At 45.7% G+C, this 25,766-nt stretch overlaps 1 protein-coding gene across 3 annotated transcripts in view; it reads left to right on the forward strand.

Annotated features, from left to right (window-relative positions):
* The window catches only part of LOC126175042 (putative polypeptide N-acetylgalactosaminyltransferase 9), a 554,784-nt gene that overhangs the window by 265,410 nt on the left and 263,608 nt on the right, over positions 1-25,766 (forward strand). For all 3 annotated transcript variants that reach the window (XM_049921547.1, XM_049921546.1, XM_049921548.1), the window contains one exon: positions 25,714-25,749. The gene's annotated coding sequence lies outside the window, so the exon portion shown is untranslated. The remainder of the gene's footprint in view (positions 1-25,713; positions 25,750-25,766) is intronic.

Below are 25,766 nucleotides of genomic sequence, written 5' to 3' on the forward strand. Positions count from 1 at the left end.
TGACACAAGTGCAGCCCTTCCGTAAATTGCTGCAGATTTCAATGCTGGGCCATCAACAAGTGTCATCACCGATAGGGGCTTTCGGAGCCGAAGGCCCACTCGTGTACCCTTGATGAATATCGACACAAAGCTTTACGCCTTGCCTGGGCCCGTCAACACCGTCATTGGACTGTTGATGACTGGAAACATGCAGCCTGGTCGGACGAGTCTCGTTCCAAACTGTATCGAGCGGATGGACATGTTCGGGTATGGAGAGAATCTCATAAATACATGGTCCCCGAATGTCAGCAGGAGACTGTTCATGCTGGTGGAGGCTCTGTGTGCAGGTGGAGTGATATGGAACCCCTGATACATCTAGATGCGACTCTGACAGGTGACACGTACGTAAGCATCCTGTCTGATCATCTACCTCCCTTCGTGACCATTGCGTATTCCGACATACATGGGCAGCTCCAGCAGGACAATGCTACAACCCACATGTCCCGAATTGCTATAGAGTGGCTCCAGGAACACTCTTCGGAGTTTCTACATCTACATCGATACTCCGCAATCCACCATATCGTGCGTGGCGGAGGGTACCTCGTACCACAACTAGCATCTTCTCTCCCCGTTCCACTCCCAAACAGAACGAGGGAAAAATGACTGCCTATTTGCCTCTGTACGATACCTAATCTCTCTCATCTTATCGTTATGGTCTTTCCGCGAAATGTAAGTTGGCGGCAGTAAAATTGTATTGCAGTCAGCTGGTTCTCTAAATTTCCTCAGTAGCGATTCACGAAAAGAACGCTTCCTTTCCTCCAGAGACTCCCACCCGAGTTCCTGAAGCATTTCCGGAACACTCGCGTTATGATCAAACCTACCAGTAACAAATATAGCAGCCCGCCTCTGAATTGCTTCTATGTCCTCCCTCAATCCGACCTGATAGGGATCCAAAACGCTCGAGCAATACTCAAGAATAGGTCGTATGTGTGTTTTATACGCGGTCTCCTTTACTAATGAACCACATCTTCCCAAAATTCTACCAACGAACCGAAGACGACTATCCGCCTTCCCCACAACTGCCGTTACTTGCTTGTCCCACTTCATATCGCTCTGCAATGTTACGCCCAAATATTTAATCGACGTGACCGTGTCAAGCGCTATACTACTAATGGAGTATTCAAACATTACGGGATTCTTTTTCCTATTCATCTGCGTTAATTTACATTTATCTATATTTAGAGTTAGCTGCCATTCTTTACACCAATCACAAATCCTGTCCAAGTCATCTTGTATTCTCCTACAGTCACTCAACGACGACACCTTCCCGTACACCACAGCATCATCAGGAAACAGCCGCACATTGCTATCCACCGTGTCCAAAAGATCATTTATGTAGATAGAAAACAACAGCGGACCTATCATACTTCCCTGGGGTACTCCAGATGATACTCTCACCATCGAGGACAACGTAGTGAGTTTAAACACTTCCGCTAGCCACCAAACTCCCCAAACATGAACATTATCAGGGACGCCTCGCAACGTGCTGTTCAAAAGAGATGTCCACTCCCTCGTAATCTCTGCAGGATTCACTGTGTCAGTTCCCTCGAGCGCTACTCCAGACGTAAGTCGAGTCCATCCCAGGTCGTATTGCGGCACTTCTGCGTGCTCGCTGGGGCCCTACACGATATTATTCGCGTGTACCAGTTTCTTTGGCTCTTCAGTGTATGTAAAAGGATTTTCGTTTGTATTTTGTTTTATTCAGTTTGCTTTAAAAAAATTTTATTTGTCCGGATTTAAGCGCCATACCCTGTAGACACTGAAAACGTTTGCGGGCAACGCGTGTGGGGCGGAGCCTGTGTCGAGCCAAGGTGACGGCTCCAGCCTGCGGTCCACTGCGGCGGTAGATGGAACGACAACATGTCGTCGATTGGGGGACGCTTGAATGCTCCTACCGCGCCCGCCCCGGCAGGCGCGCATTGAAACGCCTGTCTGCTAGCGAAAGCCCATCGATATAGCGGGCCGCTACCACCGCACAGCACCACCACGCCACGACGATACGGCTGGCGCGTCTGGCCGCAGTTCAGTCCGCAGCCAAGTCGTGAGCGCGGCTGCTCTGCACACAATGGCGGGCAGCCGCCTCGCGTCCGTGTAATCACACACACAGCGCGAAATGCGCGCCGCCGTGTTCTCCCTGTGTGAGCTACAAGGTTCACCAAGCAGGCAGATAAACCTGCCATCGCGAAACGCAAGAATGCCACCAAAGTTTGTTGCCCGTCAATAAGACGAGAGCATTCCAAGACGTTACAGTGCAGCGGGCGGAAGAACACGGTATTGTATGTTGTCCAGAAGAGAATTTTGATTTCACCTATGTGCACTTTAGAGCGTATTGCCTTTATTGTTATTGTTACGAGGTGCATTCAAGTTCTAAGGCCTCCGATTTTTTTTCTAATTAACTACTCACCCGAAATCGATGAAACTGGCGTTGCTTCTCGACGTAATCGCTCTGCAGACGTACACATTTTTCACAACGCTGACGCCATGATTCCATGGCAGCGGCGAAGGCTTCTTTAGGAGTCTGTTTTGACCACTGGAAAATCGCTGAGGCAATAGCAGCACGGCTGGTGAATGTGCGGCCACGGAGAGTATCTTTCATTGTTGGAAAAAGCCAAAAGTCACTAGGAGCCAGGTCAGGTGAGTAGAGAGCATGAGGAATCACTTCAAAGTTGTTATCACGAAGAAACTGTTGCGTAACGTTAGCTCGATGTGCGGGTGCGTTGTCTTGGTGAAACAGCACACGCGCAGCCCTTCCCGGACGTTTTTGTTGCAGTGCAGGAAGGAATTTGTTCTTCAAAACATTTTCGTAGGATGCACCTGTTACCGTAGTGCCCTTTGGAACGCAATGGGTAAGGATTACGCCCTCGCTGTCCCAGAACATGGACACCATTTTTTCAGCACTGGCGGTTACCCAAAATTTTTTTGGTGGCGGCGAATCTGTGTGCTTCCATTGAGCTGACTGGCGCTTTGTTTCTGGATTGAAAAATGGCATCCACGTCTCATCCATTGTCACAACTGACCATTCATGCTGTCGTTGCGCGTCAACATTGCTTGGCAACATGCCACACGGGCAGCCGTGTGGTCGTCCGTCAGCATTCGTGGCACCCACCTGGATGACACTTTCCGCATTTTCAGGTCGTCGTGCAGGATTGTGTGCACAGAACCCACAGAAATGCCAACTCTGGAGGCGATCTGTTCAACAGTCATTCGGCGATCCGCCAAAACAATTCTCTCCACTTTCTCGATCATGTCGTCAGACCGGCTTGTGCGAGCCTGAGGTTGCTTCGGTTTGTTGTCACATGATGTTCTGCCTTCATTAAACTGTCGCACCAACGAACGCCCTTTCGACACATCCATAACTTCATCACCACATGTCTCCTTCAACTGTCAATGAATTTCAATTGGTTTCACACCACGCAAATTCAGAAAACGAATGATTGCACGCTGTTCAAGTAAGGAAAACGTCGCCATTTTAAGTATTTAAAACAGTTCTCATTCTCGCCGCTGGCGGTAAAATTCCATCTGCCGTACGGTGCTGCCATCTCTGGGACGTATTGACAATGAACACGGCCTCATTTTAAAACAATGCGCATGTTTCTATCTCTTTGCAGTCTGGAGAAAAAAAATCGGAGGCCTTCAACTTGAATGCACCTCGTACTTTGTTTCAGCTTAACATAAAGCTTTTTTAAAATTTTTGTTCCAGGACGCTTATTTTCTCTTCTGTATTTAATCCTAAACGCACAGAGTCCCACACATATTTTTAGATTTTTACTTCCAGAGACATTCTCATACATACGAGATCTGTTCAAAAGATTCCAGAACATTCGTAATTTCGCGGCATTGGTGTCTTTCAGCGAAAAGGGGTTGACATCCCTGCAAGCGCCTGTGTTTAATTCGTAACTGCCGGAAGTTTTACGTAACTTATTGTTCAGTGCTGTATTGAGTAGAACATTGTGTCGCACCATTTGCGATTTCGAGATGACAGAGTTAGGAGAGCAACGCGTCTGCAGTAAAATTTGCGTGAAACTCAAAAAACCTTTACTGAGATACGCCAAATGAAGCAGAAAGCCTACGGTGATGATGAGTACTTCAGCCGTATTCTGTGTTACGAATGGTTCACACGGTTTAAAAATGGCCGGACGCAAGTTAAAAATGACTCTCGTTCAGGACGGTGCTCAAGTCAGGAACGTCATGAAATTCTCCTTGCCAATCGAAGACTGACTGTCTTAGAGATTACTGAAGAATGTAACATTTCAGTTGGATCGTCATGAAGTCCTGACACAGCATCTTGAAATGCACCGTGTTGCCGCTAAGTTCCGGCCATGGTTCACGTCTCAAGACCAGAAAGACCTTCGCCTCGCAATCCGTGAAGGCTTTTGGATCGCTCGAATGAAAACGAGATGTTCCTTAGGAGAATCATAACCGGTGATCAGACGTGGGCCTACGGTTATGGTGTTTAGATCGAAGTTAAATCTTCACAATGGGTCGGAAACGGTTCTCCAAGACCGTGAAAAGCTCGTCAGATCGGATCAAATGTGAAAGCCATGCTAATAGTTTTCTTTGATTTTGAAGGATTAGTTGGTTCAAATGGCTCTGAGCACTATGGGACTCAACATCTTAGGTCATAAGTCCCCTAGAACTTAGAACTACTTAAACCTAACTAACCTAAGGACATCACACACACCCATGCCCGAGGCAGGATTCGAACCTGCGACCGTAGCAGTCCCGCGGTTCCGGACTGCAGCGCCAGAACCGCTAGACCACCGCGGCCGGCGAAGGATTAGTTTATCATGAATTCGTGCCACATCGACAAACTGTTGATCGATGGTACTATCGGGACGTGTTGCGACGCCTGCGATAAAATTTGAGAGGGAAACGGCCTGAAATGTGGCGAGACATTTCATGGCTGTTGCATCACGATAACACACCCTCACATTCATCCCTGTTGGTGCGTGACCATTGCGCAAAAAACGAAATCACTGTGCTGCCTCATCCTCTGTACTCTCTAGATCTGGTGCCTGCGCACTTTTTTTATTTCCAAATTTGAAAACCCCGTTGAAAGGACGAAGATCTGCAGCGAAAGAAGAGAGAAAAGAAAATTCGCAGAAGGCGTCTCGCGCGATCCAGCAAGAGGCGTACTGAGACTGCTTCCGGAAGTGGAAACGCCATTGGGAGCGGTGTATCAATTGTGAAGTAGAGTATTTCGAAGGAGACCTTGCACGCCGGCCGAAGTGGCCGAGCGATTATAGGCGCTACAGTCTGGAACCGCGCGACCGCTACGGTCGCAGGTTCGAATCCTGCCTCGGGCGTGGATGTGTGTGATGTCCTTAGGTTAGTTAGGTTTAAGTAGTTCTAAGTTCTAGGGGACTGATGACCTCAGAAGTTAAGTCCCATAGTGCTCAGAGCCATTTGAACCAAGACCTTGCACAATAAGTAAGAGGAAAGCGTAGAAAAAAAATTGTGGACAAAGCTCCGGAATTTTATGAGCCACCTGTTACATACTACTCTGCAAAACTTAAGGACGATTTGGATAAAGTAACTGAATGTACGCACGGTGGAGATGAATGGAAGTGCGGGAGCATGTCGCCAGAGTTATCCCAGTCGTTCACAGAAAGCTGGATTTTATATGGCGTGAGCGCCAAATGAGGCTCGCCTCGCACAACACGAGGCAGCTGAAGGAACGGAAAGAGACTCTCTCTCTCTCTCTCTCTCTCTCTCTCTCTCTCTCTCTCTCTCTGTGTGTGTGTGTGTGTGTGTGTGTGTGTGTGTGTGTGTGTGTGTGTGTGTGTGTGTGTGTGTGTCAAACAGCGAGCAGTTACAGTGGCTCTATGGTGGTGTGGTGTTTACAATTACAACACTGCGCAGAGACAACACTTGGACGACCTCACACGAGGAAGAATTTTCAGGAAACTGGAAGGAGGAACAAGTGTGACGAATGTAGACCATTAGTTTGGTGTTGCTCACAGCATTGTTTCACGTGCATGGGGTGTGTTCCGGACCACAGTGACTGCTGCCCGAAGGAGAGGTGGAGATTGAGGACGGTCAACCGCAGCAGCGGATGACCGCTACTTTGTCCAATACGCACGAAGAGAGAGACGTCAGACAGCGGGTGCAGTTGTCGACACATTTGTCAGAACTGCAAGGCACGCAGTCTCACGCTCCACAGAGGCATGACGGCGACAGGGCTGTGGTCTCTTCGCCTGATGACCAGTTCGTTGTGTTCCGTTTTCACCCGCACGTCGGAGGCTCCAAAAATATGGTTCAAATGGCTCTAAGCACTATGTGACTTAACATCCGAGGTCATCAGTCCCCTAGACATCCAACTACTTAAACCTAACTAACCTAAGGACATCACACACATCCATGCCCGAGGCAGGATTCGAACCTGCGACCGTAGCAGCAGCGCGGTTCCGGACCGAAGCGCCTAGCACCGCTCTGTCTCGGAGGCTCCGTCTAAGTTGGTGCCAAGAGCATAGGGACCAGACCAATGAGGTGTTGCGGTCGCCTGCTCTTATCGGATGAGAGGAGATTCAATATGAGTACTGATTCGGAAGTACCCTCATATGGCGATAAGTAGGCAACTTATGTACCCGGGAACATTGCCGAAAATGATCGTTTCGGTGATTCAGGTGTTATATTATGGGGAGACATAATGTTACGTGGCTGTACCGACATCCAGATCTTTGAGCACAGCACACTCACCAATCGTCGCGTATTCCTTCCCCATTTGCGTTTTTTCATGGCTGTATTTGGCCCTGATTTCATTTTTATGGATGACAATGTGCTTGTGGGTGGTGTTGGAACGAGAGCATATTCTGCGAGTGAACTGGCTGCCCCTTCCCCCGACTTAAATCTGATCGAACACGTGTGGAGTACTGTGGGAGGACGTATTTCAGCACGACCACATGAACCAACAACTATGCAGCAGTTGTCAACAGACTGCGCTGATGGAGGGATGTGACGCCCCACCACAAGAACACTATCAACCTTGTGGCGAGCGGGGGCGTACATTGTTGAGCATGCATTAATGTCTGTGGTGATTACACAACCTACTAAGTGCAATCTCCCATCTTTTCAGTGTCCAGGGAACCATTACGAACCGCGCGGTGACTTCAGTATAATTTTTGTCTTTGAATAAAAGGTTATTTCTGTTCGTCTCATTGCGTATTTCTGTCAGTTATCTTCTTCAGTATTTTGTAGCAGCTCTTTCAATGCACAATCCAAGTTTCGTCGAACTATGTTACTTTTCAGTGACACATCATGCGAAAGTTACTTGTGTCCTTGAATTTTGCACATCAGTGTTTATTACTGTAGTTCTGTCGCCAACGTGTAATGCAGCAGTAATAATCTTTTGCAGGTAACAAATGCTTACGCCTTACTCTACTTCCGTTTATGTTCTAAGTCAGCGACCAGTCACGAAATATTACATTATTTTCTACTCTTCCCTAGATAAATTTTTTCAGTATATACACTCCTGGAAATGGAAAAAAGAACACATTGACACCGGTGTGTCAGACCCACCATACTTGCTCCGGACACTGCGAGAGGGCTGTACAAGCAATGATCACACGCACGGCACAGCGGACACACCAGGAACCGCGGTGTTGGCCGTCGAATGGCGCTAGCTGCGCAGCATTTGTGCACCGCCGCCGTCAGTGTCAGCCAGTTTGCCGTGGCATACGGAGCTCCATCGCAGTCTTTAACACTGGTAGCATGCCGCGACAGCGTGGACGTGAACCGTATGTGCAGTTGACGGACTTTGAGCGAGGGCGTATAGTGGGCATGCGGGAGGCCGGGTGGACGTACCGCCGAATTGCTCAACACGTGGGGCGTGAGGTCTCCACAGTACATCGATGTTGTCGCCAGTGGTCGGCGGAAGGTGCACGTGCCCGTCGACCTGGGACCGGACCGCAGCGACGCACGGATGCACGCCAAGACCGTAGGATCCTACGCAGTGCCGTAGGGGACCGTACCGCCACTTCCCAGCAAACTAGGGACACTGTTGCTCCTGGGGTATCGGCGAGGACCATTCGCAACCGTCTCCATGAAGCTGGGCTACGGTCCCGCACACCGTTAGGCCGTCTTCCGCTCACGCCCCAACATCGTGCAGCCCGCCTCCAGTGGGGTCGCAACAGGCGTGAATGGAGGGACGAATGGAGACGTGTCGTCGTCAGCGATGAGAGTCGCTTCTGCCTTGGTGCCAATGATGGTCGTATGCGTGTTTGGCGCCGTGCAGGTGAGCGCCACAATCAGGACTGCATACGACCGAGGCACACAGGGCCAACACCCGGCATCATGGTGTGGGGAGCGATCTCCTACACTGGCCGTACACCACTGGTGATCGTCGAGGGGACACTGAATAGTGCACGGTACATCCAAACCGTCATCGAACCCATCGTTCTACCATTCCTAGACCGGCAAGGGAACTTGCTGTTCCAACAGGACAATGCACGTCCACATGTATCCCGTGCCACCCAACGTGCTCTAGAAGGTGTAAGTCAACTACCCTGGCCAGCAAGATCTCCGGATCTGTTCCCCATTGAGCATGTTTGGGACTGGATGAAGCGTCGTCTCACGCGGTCTGCACGTCCAGCACGAACGCTGGTCCAACTGAGGCGCCAGGTGGAAATGGCATGGCAAGCCGTTCCACAGGACTACATCCAGCATCTCTACGATCGTCTCCATGGGAGAATAGCAGCCTGCATTGCTGCGAAAGGTGGATATACACTGTACTAGTGCCGACATTGTGCATGCTCTGTTGCCTGTGTCTATGTGCCTGTGGTTCTGTCAGTGTGATCATGTGATGTATCTGACCCCAGGAATGTGTCAATAAAGTTTCCCCTTCCTGGGACAATGAATTCACGGTGTTCTTATTTCAATTTCCAGGAGTGTACATTTGTAGTCCCCAAACCATTGTACAGTGTATGGTGGAGGGTACACCGTGCAACTACCTTAGATTTTCCTTTCTATTCGATTCGCGTATTGAGCGAGGGAAAAGCAACTATCTATATGCTCCTGAATGTAAGCTTACCTTATTCTCATGATCCCTACATGTTGGTGGTAGCATAATGTTCCATAGAGGTTAACTAAATTTACCCATCTGGTTTTCCTGAGAGCGCCGACGTCTTTCTTCCAGAAATCCCAAATTAAGTACCCCGGCCATTCCTCTTACTCTTTCGGACGGCCTATACCGACATGTTACGATCCTATCAGTGCGTCTCTGAATTGGATCCATGTGTTTTGTCATGCTTGCTTGATAAAGACCTCAAACGTTAGAGTAGCAATTCTCTGTGACACGTAGAACGGCTACCAGGGTGAATTGGTTCAAATGGCTCTGAACACTATGGGACTTAACATCTGAGGTCATCAATCCCCTAGAACTTAGAACTACTTAAACCTAACTAACCTGAGGACATCACACACATCCATGTCCGAGGCAGGATTCGAACCTGCGACCGTAGCGATCGCGCGGTTCCAAACTGAAGCACCTAGAACCGCTCGGCCACACTTGTCGGCTACCAGGGTGAACTGGTCCTGTTCGTGTTTAGTGTTGTTACAGGCCTGGTAGGGTATTTAAGGAACGTGAACAGCTTCAGATATTGAGTATTTACTGTGAAGCACACAAGGACGCAGCGTACTCGAGTAAGACAGCGTTGTCAGTAACTGACAATGTTGGGATTGAGAGTCTCCATTTGACCGGCTCACCAAATCTCAAAGGACCTGGAAGAGCAGTTGAACGGAGAGGGCAGTGTCTTGAAAGAAGGATATAAGGTGAACATTAACAAAAGCAAAACGAGAATAATGGAATGTAGTCGAATTAAGTCGGGTGAGGCTGCAGAAAGTGTCATCACTTATGTCTCTGTGCTGTTCATTTTTGGAACAAATGGTTCAAATGGTTCTGAGGACTATGGGACTTAACAGCTATGGTCATCGGTCCCCTAGAACTTAGAACTACTTAAACCTAACTAACCTAAGGACATCACACAACACCCAGTCACCACGAGGCAGATAAAATCCCTGACCCCGCCGGGAATCGAACCCGGGAACCCGGGTTTTGGAACACAACCTGCGACCAGCTTAGAGACAGAAGTGATGACACTTTCTGCAGGACCTGACCATCATTTTGCAGGACAATGCTCAACCACGTACAGTGCAAGTTGTTACTGATTTGTTTGACTGTATGGGGCTGCTAAGTGCTATACCAGCTACTCCACTCCCCTGACTTAAGCCCTCGTAAGCTCAACTCGATTTTTAAACAGAAGAAAACACTTCACGGCATTCGCTTCAGAACTGCTACAAATTCGTCAGGCAATAGACCGCGCCGCTCGAAACGTCAACACAACTGGCACTGCTAAGAGTATCCTACGACTTCCACATCGCTGGCAACGGGTTATACACAATGCTTGTGGCTACTTTGAAGGTCAGTAAAACTTCGAAACACGTATTTATTTTGTACGAGCTGTAAATAAATAGTTGCCACTATTTAAGTTCCAACGCTCGTAGGGAGGGAGTATATTGAGGGTGGCAATAACTAAATACGTATGATTTTGAAATAAAACGTTTTACGGCAATACTCTTTTTATTTTATAGCCACACGTCGTACTTCTCTTTATCGTTCATTATAAAGGTTTGAGCTACGGTCCTTCTTGACTATACGGCGTCCAGTATTTTTTATTCGGTAATCCGCTACCACTCATCAAGATCAGTTCAGAAACATATCACCGTGTACTCTTCGCATGAACGTAACGCAAAATTTACTTTGGCTCTCCTGTCTACCATACAGTTCAGTTACTTGGGGTAAAGTAATTCGTCCACTTGCTGGAGTCGACGTTGGACAGATGGCAACACAAGGAAAACCCACACCGTTCATTCACTCATCCGTGTCCAGTAATGATGATCTACATCTACATGGCTACTCTGCAATTCACACTTAAGTTCCTGGGAGAGGGTTCATCGAACCATTTTCATACTAGTTCTCTACCATTCCACTCTCGAATGGCGCGTGGGAAAAAGGAACACCTAAATCCTTCCGTTCAAGCTCTGATTTCTCCTATTTTAGTATGATGATCATTTCTCCCTATGTAGGTGGATGTCAACAAAATATTTTCGCATTCGGAAGAGAAAGTTGGTGATTGAAATTTCGTAAATAGATCTCGCCGCAAAGAAGACCGCCTTTGTTTCAGTGACTCCCACCCCAACTCGCGTATCATAACAGTCACACTCTTACCCCTATTGCGCGATAACACGAAACGAGCTGCCCTTCTTTGCACTTTTTCGATGTCCTCCATCAATCCTACCTGGTAACGATCCCACATCCGCAGCAATATTGCAGCAGAGGAGGACAAATGTAATGTAGGCTGTCTCTTTAGTGGGTTTGTCGCATCTTCTGTGTCTGCCAACAAAGCGCAGTCTTCGTTTCGCCTTCCCCACAATGTTATCTATGTGGTATTTCCAATTTAAGTTGCTCGTAATTGTAATTCCTAGGTATTTAGTCGAATTGACAGCCCTTAGACTTGTGCGATTTATCGTATACCCAAAATTTACCGGATTTCTTTTAGTACCCATGTGGATGACCTCACACTTTTCTTTGTTTAGTGCCAATTGCCACTTTTCGCACCATACAGAAATTCTCTCTAGATCATTTTGTAATTGGAATTGATCGTATGATGATTTTACTAGACGGTAAATTACAGCGCCACCTGCAAACAATCTAAGGGGGCTGCTCAGATTATCACCTAGATCACTTATGTCAATCAGGGACAGCAGAGGGCCTACGACACTAAATTGCGTAACGCCAGATATCACTACTGTTCTACTCGATGATTTACCGTCTATCACTACGAACTGTGATCACGAATCCAGTCACACAACTGAGACGATACTCCATATGCACGCAATTTGATTAATAGTAGCTTGTGAGGAAGGGACTGCCTTTACTGTATGCAACATATCGTGAAAAACAGTATTATGCCACATGAACCTGTTTTGTAAATAAGAAAACATCATCATTGCAGTCTGTTCTACTAACTTACGTTGTCCAAAGAGTAACACATCTGTCTTCTCTCCGTCAGTGTGTATTCTACTCATACAAATTGTCAACGGAAGACAGTTGACTGAATGACAGCTGTTCATTTTCCATGTGCTTACTTTTGTTTATCCTCAACGCCGGCAGCGGGCGAGCTACGTTACCTACGGTACCTGCACTGTATGCTAGAATACGGGAGTCAAATGAACTTTCGTTGTTATGTTTTAACAACGTATGTTTAACACGAAGATTATATGTTTATGAATAGGTCTTGAGGAGAGGAAGTATATTAACGAATGGAAAATACAGGGGCGCTGCTTAAAGAAAGTATACTGCTTGGGACGTGACCTACCAGCAGAACCACCTTCAGTGCTCGGAGTCTCATAGTGCTAAATTTGTTGAATAGTTGTAACACTGGTATTACGGGAAAACTTCAATAATTTTCACCTCACAGCTTTTTATTAGTATGACTGACTTTTTCTACTTTTATTGTCACTGTAAATCGTAAGATGACCAGCAGTTTTGACAGGAAGTAATTGTGTGCAGGTAGACACTTCCACATTTCTGCTAAAAAGTTTGGTAGTGCTAAGTCAACCACAGTGGACTTTTGTCTACAAAGTCTCACAGTTTAATATCAAAGGTAGCTTCCAATTACACAGTAAGTTTGACTATGATATACAACAATGCACAGATATGTAGATAGTTCACATTGAGCAGTAAAAACAGTAAAAGCATGTAATAGTCTTGCAGTACTATACGATTGATGGATATGCGTGAACTTTTTCACAAAGATATTTGCAAAGCAAAGATACAATAGACTAGATTATATGACGTTAAAGCTTTGACTGCTGGCCTCCGATTTTGATGCATACAGAGTGGCAATTATTGGCTATATGAAATAAAATCGTCGTAACTTCTGAACGATTTGCGTTAGGACATTCAAATTGCACGATTGGCCGCGGGACATGATGGGAATTAATATACGCTTGCGCACTCGCTTTGTCGTTGATTTAGCGACGAAGCCCGTTTCATTTGGATGGCTTCGTCAACAAGCAAAATCGGCGCATCTGAGGACTGAGAATCCGCATTTCGCTAGCGAGAATTCTCTTCGCCCTCAACGGGTGACTGTGTGGTGTGGGATGTCCAGTCGCGGAATATCGACACTTCAGCGGGTCATGCCCAATTCCGCTATTCGTCTGCGTTAGATAATCGCCAATGATAGCAGGCTGTCGAACATCTGAATATCTGTAGTGACGTTTACTTGTTCAATAAAGTGTGTGCCGCAATAGATTGTAACTAATTTAAATTTTTTTAAATATAGTTTCAGCAATTGTCACCATGCATGTGTTGCGTGTATGATGGCTCGACCGGAACTTTCACATAGTTGTTGTCACCACAATACCCGAGCCCAGACGGACTATTTTGGGTAGAGATCGGTCTTATAAAGAATGGGGTAATAACATAATGTGCTTTCGGAAGCAATATAGCATCTCGAAAAACGGCTAGCTTTGATTTTGCTAATTCAGACGGGCTATATGTTACAAGCAGCACTGGGTTTAAAAAATGCTGTATGTAGTAGTTCAGAAAAAAGCAAAACGTCATGAAACCATTTTATACATTCGCGTTGGGTATAACCCATTTTTAGATTTATAATCATCGACCCAAAATTATCAAGGTCCTTTATTAATGTCCTAATCAGTCAGTGAAAGTTGTCTTCTGATTCCGAAAAATTAGAGCAACAAAAGTACAATGGTCAAAGCTGGAATCTAGCAGGTATGATCGCACAAAATGGACGTATTAGAACTTTGATCAAATTATTTCTTAAGTTAATTAATTTCATAGAACCTGAAATACGTTACCCTAAGATTGTCACCACAATATCCGAGCCCAGACGGACTATTTTGGGGTAGAGGTCGGTCTTATAAGAGTCGAGGGGCATAAAAGGGAAGCAGTGGTTGGGAAGGGAGTGAGACAGGGTTGTAGCCTCTCCCCAGTGTTATTCAATCTGTATATTGAGCACGCAGTAAAGGAAATAAAAGAAAAGTTCGGAGTAGGTATTGAAATCCATGGAGAAGAAATAAAAACTTTGAGGTTCGCCGATGACATTGTAATTCTGTCAAAGACAGCAAAGGACTTGGAAGAGCAGTTTAACGGAATGGACAGTGTCTTGAAAGGAGGGTATAAGATGAACATCAACAAAAGCAAAACGAGGATAATGGAATGTAGTCTAATTAAGTCGGGTGATGCTGAGGGAATTAGATTAGGAAATGAGACACTTAAAGTAGTAAAGGAGTTTTGCTATTTGGGGACCAAAATAACTGATGATGGTCGAAGTAGAGAAGATATAAAATGTAGACTGGCAATGGCAAGGAAAGCGTTTCTGAAGAAGAGAAATTTGTTAACATCGAGTATAGATTTAAGTGTCAGGAAGTCGTTTCAGAAAGTATTCGTATGGAGTGTAGCCATGTATATAAGTGAAACATGGACGATAAATAGTTTGGACAGGAAGTGAATAGAAGCTTTCGAAATGTGGTGCTACAGAAGAATGCTGAAGATTAGATGAGTAGATCACATAACTAATGAGGAGGTATTGAAGAGAATTGGGGAGAAGAGGAGTTTGTGGCATAATTTGACGAGAAGAAGGGACCGGTTGGTAGGACACGTTCTGAGGCATCAAGGGATCACAAATTTAGCATTGGAGGGCAGCGTGGAGGGTAAAAATCGTAGAGGGAGACCAAGAGATGAATACACTGAGCAGATTCAGAAGGATGTAGGTTGCACTAGGTACTGGGAGATGAAGAAACTTGCACAGGATAGAGTAGCATGGAGAGCTGCATCAAACCAGTCTCAGGACTGAAGACCACAACAACAACAACAAAAACAACAAAAAGATTGGAATGTCAGTCTTCCTGTTGAGTGGTGTCTACATGGTCCGCTAGACTGAAGGCTTGGTCAGAGATTCCTTTCTGGTATTGTAGTAAAGTTTTCAGTCGTTAATAACATTCAGTTAAGAAGGTTTTTGACAAAAACAATTATGCTTATGAAATCGGTATTTTTAATAGAAAAGCCTGAATAATGAATTTAAGCGAAGGAAAGTCTGATTAAAGTTTTGATTGTTAACGTACATACTACATGTATCCTTTGTAGATGCTGTAATTTAGAAAGTTGACAACGAGTAAATATAATAATTAATTTTGTTTTAGTCATCACTCTTCTCATTGCTTGACGCTGCCCGACACGAATTCCTCTCTTGTGCCAACCTCTTCATCTCTAGCACCTGTAACCTACGTCCTCAACCATATGCTGGCTGTACTGCAGTCTCTGTCTTCCTGTACAGTTTTTGCCCTCTACAACTCCCTCTAGTACCATGGAAGTCATTCCCTGATATCTTAACAGATGTCCTATCATCCTGTCCCTTCTCCTTCTCAGTGTTTTCCACATGTTCCGTTCCTCTCCGATTCTTCGCAGAACCTCCTCATTCCTTACCTTACCAGTTGACCCAATTTTCAACATTCGTCTGTAGCGCCACATCTCAAATGCTTCGATTATCTTCTGTTCAGGTTTCCCCGCAGTCCATTTTCCACTACCATACAATGCTGTGCTGCAAACGTACATCCTCAGAAATTTCTTCCTCAATATAAAGACGTATTTACGATACTGGTACGCTTCTCTTGGTAAGGAATGCCCTTTTTCCCAGTGCTAGTCTGCTTTTGATGTCCTCTTTGCTCCGACCGCCATTGGTTATCTTGCTGCCTAGGTAGTAGAATAATACTTAATATGGATGCAGTAGGACCAAATGGAGGGTGTCAGCCTGCTCTGTTTCGCTCTGTTCATATCTTCGTAAGGAACAAAGACACAAGAAAGAGAATCATACCGGTTAATGCCTCCATTGTAGATGGTACTGTATTGTATGTTAACCAGGAACCTAGAAACGACGGAGAGGCTCCTTCCCCGTCGCAGCCGCAGTAGTCCACAACCCCACGACTGCCACCGCAGTCCACTTCACCCCTCCGCCGCCCCACACCGAACTCAGGGTTATTGTGCGGTTCGTCCCCCGGTGGACCCCCCAGGGAACGTCTCACACCAATCGAGTGTAACCCCCCTATGTTTGCGTGGTAGAGTAATAGTGGTGTACGCGTACGTGGAGAACTTGTTTGCGCAGCAATCGCCGACGTAGTGTAACTGAGGCGCAATAAGGGGAACCAGCCCGCATTCGCCGAGGCAGATGGAAAACCGCCTAAAAACCATCCACAGACTGGCCGGTTCACCGGACCTCGACACAAATCCGTCGAGCGGATTCGTGCCGGGAACCAGGCACTCCTTCCCGCCCGGAAAGCCGTGCGTTAGAACGCACGGCCAACCGAGCGGGCCTCCCTTGTAGATACACATCGTTTGCGTGATAAATTTTTGTCCAGGAGCAAAATTAAAAAGAAAATAATTATTTTGAGTTTTCAAGATAAATGGATCATCCCGTGTAGATTCCCCACTCTTGCGGAGCACACAAAGCGATTACGCAAATGTGTTGCTAAACACGACCGCAACTTTCCCCATCGTAATGTGTACGGTGCCTGTAATCCGCACATATCCATAGAGTGCACGCCGTTTTGCGGGACTCCGCTCTCCTGTTGTCTGTTGGCTGCGCTGGACGCAGTGACGATCGCTCACCTGCAGACGGGCAGGGCTGCCAACCCCTGCAGTAAAAAGAAGAGAGACACGCAGGGAGGCGGCGGTACAGGCTCGCTACAGCGCACGGGCAACAATACTTGTCGCGGGCAGAAATTTCACTGCGCGTCGCATTGTGCGGCCACAAAGGCACGCGGCCCGCGCACACAATGGGCGCGCCTTGCCCCGGCCGCTTATCTGCCTAACGAGCTGCCTGCCCCCATTGTCTCAATCGCGGCGCGGGCTCGTTAAACCAATTAATGAAACATCCTCGGCCGCTAATGAGCCGCAAGCGAGCCGCCACGCCAGCCATCCGCCCGCGCGTGCTGTACCACTGCCCACCACAATGGCAGCCAAACTTTTCGTGCTGGGGGAGGGGGTGGGGGGGAGGGAGGTTACAGCTAGCTAGCGCTGCCCCCTGTCTGCGGGCTCAGCCGTTGCGTACAACGGGAAAGCCCGCCAGGTGATACGGCAGCATCAGGTACACTGCAGCTGCGCAATATGCCCCTATCCGGCAAGGCCGTGACTCGCGTAACAGTCACACCGCACCGTGTACAACTCCTGTTGGGATGTGGTAACTGAACGTTACTCTCAAATAAGCCCAGACGCCCATAATAGCAAAATGGCTGGTTCAAATGGCTCTGAGCACTATGCGACTTAACTTCTGAGATCATCAGTCGCCTAGAACTTAGAACTAATTAAACCTAACTAACCTAAGGACATCACACACATCCATGCCCGAGGCACGATTCGAACCTGCGACCGTAGCGGTCGCTCGGCTCCAGACTGTAGCTCCTAGAACCGCACGGCCACTGCGGCCGGCCCATGATAGCAGAACACTTGTTTCTACTATAGTTCAATAAAATTGGTGGCAGTTTGCAGTGTAGTAGAGGGGCGTGCCCAAAACTGGATCTCAATTTTGTTTCTGACTTTTTCAAAACTGAAAATAGTAAAACTTATACTTCAAAAATACACCGAGCCACAGCTCGGTCGGGCACACAATGTTAATCTGCCAGGAAGTTTCATATCACCGCACACTCCGCTGCAGAGTGAAAATCTCATTCTGGAAACATCCCCCAGGCTGTGGCTAAGCCATGTCTCCGCAGTATCCTTTCTTTCAGGAGTGCTAGTTCTGCAAGGTTCGCAGGAGAGCTTCTGTAAAGTTTGGAAGGTAGGAGACGAGATACTGGCAGAAGTAAAGCTGTGAGTACCGGGCGTGGGTCATGCTTCGGTAGCTCAGATGGTAGAGCACTTGCCCGAGAAAGGCAAAGGTCCCGAGTTCGAGTCTCGGTCGGGCACACAGTTTTAATCTGCCAGGAAGTTTCAGAACCTGGATTCATCCGAAAAAATGACGTTTTGCCATTCGTGCACCCAGGTTCGTCGTTCAGTACACCATCGCAGGCGCTCCTTTCTGTGATGCAGCGTCGAGGGTAGCCACAGCCATGTTCTCCGAGCTGATAGTCCATGCTGCTGCAAACGTCGTCAAACTAGTCGTGAAGATGGTTGTTGTCTTGCAAACGTTCCCATCTGTTGACTCAGGGATCGAGACGTGGCTGCACGATCCGTTACAGCCATGCGGATAAGATGCCTGTCATCTCGACTGCTAGTGATACGAGGCTGTTGGGATCCAGCACGGCGTTCCGTATTACTTTCCTGGACCCTCCGATTCCATATTCTGCTAACAGTCATTGGATCTCGACCAACGCGAGCAGCAATGTCGCGATACGGTAAACCGCAATCGCGATAGGCTACAATCCGACCTTTATCAAAGTCGGAAACGTGATAGTACGCATTTCTCCTCCTTACACTAGGCATCACAACAACGTTGCACCAGACAACGCTGGTCAACTGGTGCTTTGTGTATGAGAAATCGGTTGGAAACATTCCTATTGTCGCACATTGTAGGTGTCGCCCCGGCGCCAACTTTGTGTGAATGCTCTGAGAAGCTAATCATTTGCATATCACAGCATCCTGACGGTCAAATTTCGCGTTGTAGCACGTCATCTTCGTGGTGTAGCAATTTTAATGGCCAGTAGTGTATGTAGCACAGAGTGGTTATAATTAAAGTTGCACTTTCAAACCGCTGTAGAATTAACACCACTGGTCAGAATAACGTCAAATCGCAACGGAATATTATGGGAGAAGGGGGAAAAAGTACGGCAGAAGAAAAATAAGTAGTTACAAAACGTAGCAATAGATGTTGCTTTAAGCATCATAATTTAATAGTGGCCGATTACAAGTGACAAATTAATCATACAACAATGCCTAAGGTGAACATTTGACTTTGAACTGTACTACTCAGTGCGCACGGGGCCACAGGTGTGATACTGTTAGTTAAGTAAGCCCATCCACCACGGCAAGGTGGTATAACATCGGATGCGAAAAATCGGCTTTTAATAGTCCTGAGGCCAAAAATACCATGAAAAGCATGAGTCAAAATCAAATCGGATTATTAATTTCCGTGTGACTGGCGCAAAACATGTTCAGTATGCTGTCCACCGTTTTCTGCAACAAGTTGAAATCGAGAAACAGCATGTTTCGCCACTGATCGAAGTGTTTCTGGGGTCACGTTCAGAATGTGTTGCGCAATGCATGCCTTCAAATGGTTCATATGGCTCTGACCACTGTGGGACTTAACATCGGAGGTCATCAGTCCCCTAGAACTACTTAACCCTAACTAACCTAAGGACATCACACACATCCATGCCCGAGGCAGGACTCGAACCTGCGACCGTTGCAGTGGCGCGGTTCCGGACTGAAGCGCCTAGAACCGCTCGGCCACCGCGGCCGGCTGCGTGCCTTCAATGCAGTTAAGTTTGCAATCGGAACACTGACCACAACATCTTTCAGATAGTCACAGCCAGAAGTCACACGGATTAAGATCAGGTGATCGGGACGGCCAGGCTGTAGGGAAATGGCGGCTGATAATTCCGAAATGGCGTTCCAGCAGCTGCTTAACTGGATTTACAATGTGTGGAGGTGCGCCATCTTGTATAAAAATGATCCCATCCACACATCTACGCTGTTGGAGAACTGGAATGACGTGTTTGTGCAAAAGACACTCCTGGCGCTTACCGGTGACGGTATAGGTAACAGGACCGGAAGCACCTGTCTCTTCGAAAAAATATGGCCCTGTGATAAATGATGCCGTAGACCCGCCCCACACATTGACCTTTTCTGGATGAATTGGTACGGGTTGATTTGCGTGTGGATTTTCCGTTTCCCATATTCGACAATTATGTGCATTGAGACATCGTGGCAGATGGAAGTGGGCTTCATCTGTCCACAAAAATCTTCCACGTCCAGTCATTGTCCACTTGCATGCGAGTAAAAAATTCTAAAGCGAAGGTCTCTCTTGCTGGCAGGTCAAAAAGAAACATCTCATGCACATGGGTAATTTTGAGTGGGTAGCAAAGAAGGATGTTTCGTAGGATTTTACGCACCTTGCTCACGGGTATGTCCAATGTTCAGTCAATTCTCCGTGCACTACACATTTGCACACTACCACTCGTCTCCTCATGCACTGCTGTGGACACTGCTTCCACTGACGTCGAATCAATTCGTTTCCTTCTTCTACCAAGTTGCACACCAAAAGAACCCGTCTTTACGAATTTCCGAATCATTTTCTCCAGACCCATGGCAGTCATCGGACCAACGCCTTTTTCCAAACCCTACAGTGTCTGGAACTTCTGCAGTGCGACTTGTGCACAGTCATCATTCTTTTAATACAGATTTACAAAAAGAGCGCGATCCTGCATTGAGACAGACATGGTGAACGTCGCAGACGCGAAAGGAGGGAAAGCCGTGTTCCCGGCTTGTTTATACCAACTTCAATGGGTCGTGCGCATGAGAGGCGTTTTCATTTACGTATTATGACACATACAGCGCCATCTATTGATCAATTTTCACACTATTTTTTCTTTACCACACGGTTTCCCCCTTCTCCGACAATATTCCGTTGCAATTTGACGTCATTCTAACCGGTGGTGTTATTTCTACAGCGTTTTGAAAGTTTAACTTTAATTATAAACACCCTGTATTTAATTTGTAACGTTTTGCACCATTCACATTCTACTCTCGGAAAAAGTTCTGAAAAATTAATTTAAAAAAAATTAAAAAATCTCAACGTATACGAGAGTTTGGAGAATAGTTGCTAAAATCTAATTAGCGTCCATCTTGGTTACTGTGTGGTTCACGGAGTGAAAAGCCTTGTTTGTATCAAACGACAACTCAAATCTACACCTAGCGCCTGATTTCGACGCTAACCAAAGGTATGAAACTTTATTTATTTGCAATAACGATATGCAGGATGGTTAAAATGAAACTGGCCTGGAAAACATTTCATGCCTTTTAAGATAAGCAACCCAATTTACATCACCTACTCCCAAGGTGGATGATATACGCTGGGTTGTCTATCTTAAGGTGCATTAAATATTTTCCGGGCCAGCTTTACTTCTCCTACTATCTATAAAATTCCTGACAGGCTTCTTTCATTCCGTTAGCAATGATTACAAGATGAGCAGTTCAAGAAAACTGACCGTATTCCGAAGGTAGGTCTTGTATGACTTGGTTATAGCTTCAGTTGGCAGGTGCTTTCCTCTAGAGTATATTTGCGTGGATTGAATTGAAGCTAAAACTTTTTAGATTTCTCTGAAATAGGGGTATCTTAACCCCACTGTAGGATTTGTGACTTAAGTCGTAAATGAATATGTTTGGGAAGTTTTAGAATTGTGCATATTTTTACTTAACTCCCTTCCCACTTCCACAAACACAGTAGGTCTGGTAGCCGCGCATCAGTCTCACGGCGTTCTATTCGATATAGTAATATGTGGTTGAAACTACTAAAGGTGTTAGAAGAGCTTCCTGCCTTACACAAGGGGTATCTCCAGCCCCATAGTATTCTTTTAGGGGACGCAGGTTTCGTCGTGACTTTGCTCTAGGTTTAGACACCCACTTATATCAGGGTTAAACGGTAATTAATGCATCCACGCGCTGTATTCATTATGAAGTTGCAGTACTGTCACGCAGCGGTCTTCTACACGTTTCGTGGGGTTTCTGCTGGAGTCTCAAGATAGCCGCGAACTATTGCTTTGTTTACTTACGTAGTTGTTGTGGACGAAATGGAACCGTGTAAGTAGAGCCGGCCACTGCGTCTGCATCAATGTGCTGCCATCGAGTTCCTAGCAGCACAAGGTGCAGCTCCTGTTGAAATTCACCGACGAATAAAAGCAGTTTATGATAATAGCTGTGTGGATATAGGCGATGCGCGAAGCTGGGTAAACAGATCAAAAGCTGGAAGACTTCAGACAATGGAATTGTGTTACCAGCAAAGAGTTGGGCGACCAATCTCGGCAACCAGTGACCTACCCATAACAATTATCTAACTCGTTATATAGAGACTCTAAGCTATAAACGACCACCTCATGAGAATTCGAGGGCGGGGGGAGGGGGGAAGAGAATACTTTGTTGCAGCTACACAACTCGCCCACACATTTCACGCACTAGCATGGAGGAGCATAGGAGACTAAAACTCACAACAGTGCTGCATCTGCAATGCATATTTGACGCTCTGTGATATTCACCTGTTCTCTAAAATGAATGGCTGTTCGTGGGCGTTAATGAAGACGACGTCAGCGGGTTGAAGAAACAGAAGGTGCAGTTCTTCCGTGTTAGCTTCATGAAACTTCTTTATCGTGTATCCAACAACCTGGCGACTGTGTTGAAAAATCGAGCTATTCACTAAAGTGAAAATTGTAAGTAAATTTTCACTGTTTCTCTTACTGAAATCTTCGCATCAAGTCAGGCGTATCGTTCATAACTGAATTACTTATCAGTCATCCTTCGTATTATATTTAAAACCAAGAAAGAAGTTAATCCATCAGTGTTGACTTCTCTTACAGATATTTATACTAGAAGGTCCAAGTATCTTCCGAAGTTCCACCACTGCGTTCGTGCAACGTTGGAACAGCAAACGGTAGTGCTACTTCAATGGAATTCAAAGGACGTCATTTTCACCATGCTCTTAATTTGCATTAGTGTCTTATTATTTTTTAAACCAACAGCCTGGTGCAAGTGATGTCGTTCTTTGAATTTATTGATGCTGTGATCCAGCCAGAAGTCGTCGACTTCATCCCAAGTATAAAATGTTATTAGCAGAAGCCTCTTGGAAATATTGATGCCTGGGATGTTTTGACGCAGCCATGAGTCATGAAATATTCACGGCCTATTTGCCGAAAACGGTATGCCCGTTAATCAATAACACGAGCATTGGCTGCAATAAACTTTATAGTTGGAGGTGGTGTGCTCGCAATTTCTCATTGACAGTAACATTGAAAATACGATCAAATTTCATCGAAGTGTCTGATAATTTGAGATTCGTTCCGTTATACAGTATACTGTTCAAGGAAAGGACGGTTACAGCGGACGACCTAATGGACGATGCCGATTCATCAAAAAAATTTTAAATGCAGAGTATATAACAATACGCTTCAGAAACTTTATGGATTTATTCTTGACGTTACGAAACGTTCATATCAACGTGGTTTTGAGAAGCTTTCGTTATGGGGAATGAAAGAAGTTCCTCGTAGTCACAACTGATTGTGTAATTAACCTCAGAAGTGCTCGTTCACTCGCCTTCTTATTTGCAGTTGGTCGTGGCATTTGTTTTATGTCGTGTTGTTAGCATTTGCTCTACTTTAGAATAAGTTCTATAGTAACACATCACAACGATGTAATCAGTCTCTGAAATGACGGATATGCACTACATGTACGGCCTAGTAGATGGGAACGCGAACGCAGAACGTCACCTTTATAGTGGGCGTTATACTGAGAAGTAGCTACCTTACACAAGAACGACTGTACGACTAAATCAGCGCTCCAAGAGACAGAGAGATGCAGATATTGGGAGACCTTGCGGTGTACGAATGCATGAACCTGAAGAGCAGGATCTTTGTACTGTGTAAGAAACTCCATCAACTAGTGCAAGGAGAACTGCGAGAAGGGAAGGCGCTAATCTCGTGACGATTTGGAACATTCTGCATGAAAATCGTCTGTGTCCATATCACCTTCAATGGGTGCAAGGATTAAATGAAGCAGACTTTCAGCAAAGAATAACTTTCTATCAACGCGTGTTATGGCAGTCGCCTCTGTTTCTGCGGTTCTTAGCATGTGATATTCCCTGATAAGGCTGGCTTTTCAAGTGAAGAGATCTTCAGTCATCATAACAATCAGATGTGGGTGTATATAAATCTTATGAAGTGTGACAAGACAGACATCAACTGAGTTCAGACTCAGTGTGTGGGGTGATATGATTCTTGACCATCTCATTGGCTCCTACTTCTTTCCACAACATCTTACTTGACGAACATATCTGCAGTTTCTAAGACCCGAGATGTTCTCATGATGCTCCACCTCACTTTACACGAATAGTTTCCGAACAGATGGACGGGTCAAGGGTGACCCACTGCATGGTCTGTCCGATAGCAAGGTTCGAGTCCAGTGGACTTTTTCCTTTGAGTACATTTAAAATCCTTAGTGTATTCAACTCCGATACACAGTGTCGATGTTCTGAGGGACTTGACCAAATATGGCACACATGAGGAATTTACCCCAGTGTACAGCAAAGTATGGAATGCAGGCCCAGGGTATGCATGGAAGTAGGAAGTGGTCATTGCAAGCAGTTCCTGTAAATTTGTTTGGTAAATGCATCATTTTTGAGCCATGAATAATAAAACCTTCCATATTGTATTTGTGAAATGTATCATGTGTCATTAATAGTCCTAACATTCATACCTCCTTAACGAAGGGTTTTTGGGCACATATTAACATGAACTTTTTGAATGTTTATTTACGCTATTTTATATTTTTAACGACACGATCACACGATCGTTTCACAATGCCATAGCCGGTTTCGAGCAGAAAGAGGTCATCCTCAAACTAAAAGCATATAAAGTGTTGCTGGCAACCCAAAGGAAAAAGCTTGTAGCATATGACATTAGTTTGAAGATGTTCTTTCCTGCTCTGAACTGAATATGGCATTGTGAAATGCTCCTATGGTTGTGTCGTGAAAAATTTAGTGAATAAAAGATTATACAAACCTGCCTAGCTCACTGAAGTACAAAAGGATGGAAAAATATTATAAGGCGACTAACGTGTTTAATTTCCTTTCCATTGTTCATCGTATCAGTCGTTTCCTGTCTGTTCCGCAGTGGTTTATTTGTTTATGTATATTTATTTATTTATTTATTTGAGTCATGAGTCTTCTGACTGGTTACATGCGGGCGAATTCCTTTCCAGTGCCAATCTCAACTCAGAGTGTAACTAGCACCTTACATCCTCAATTATCTGCTGGATGTTTTTCAATCTATGTCTTCCCTTACAGTTTTTACCCTCTACAGCTACCTCTAGTACGATGGACGTTATTCACTGATGTCTTAATACAGGTCGTATCATCCTGCCCCTTCTTGTTGTCAGTGTCCAGTTCTGCGGAGAACCTCCTCATTCCTTATCTTATCAGTCCACCTGACTTTCAGCATTCTTTTGTAGCACTGCCCATCATTCACTAACGTACAATGCTGTGCTCCAGACGCATGTTTTCAGAAATTTCTTCCTCAAGTTAAGGCCAGTAGGGTTCTCTTGGACAGGAATGCGCTCTTTTTCTGTGCTACTGTTCTTTTTACATCCTCCTTGCTTCTTCCGGCATGGGTTATTTTGCTTCGTGATCCCCAACTTTGATCTTAAGTTTCTAGCTATTCTCATTTCTGCTGCTTTTCATTGCTTTTTTTTCGCTTTGTTTTCAATCCATATTCTATACTCATTAAACTGTTCGTTCCATTCAACAGATCCTCTAATTCACCTCCACTTTTACTTAGGATAGCAATATCATCAGCGTGACTTATTATTGATATCCTTTCACCCAGATTTTTATCCCATCCTTGAACTTTTCTTTTATTTCAGTCAAAATGTTAATGGTACTTTCTCTCCTGTTTCAGACTAAGCAGTAGGCGGCATCATCTCCCTCGTACTTGGTAAGTTGAAAGTAACT

This window comes from Schistocerca cancellata, chromosome 3 (assembly GCF_023864275.1).
Source record: "Schistocerca cancellata isolate TAMUIC-IGC-003103 chromosome 3, iqSchCanc2.1, whole genome shotgun sequence".
NCBI lineage: Eukaryota > Metazoa > Arthropoda > Insecta > Orthoptera > Acrididae > Schistocerca > Schistocerca cancellata.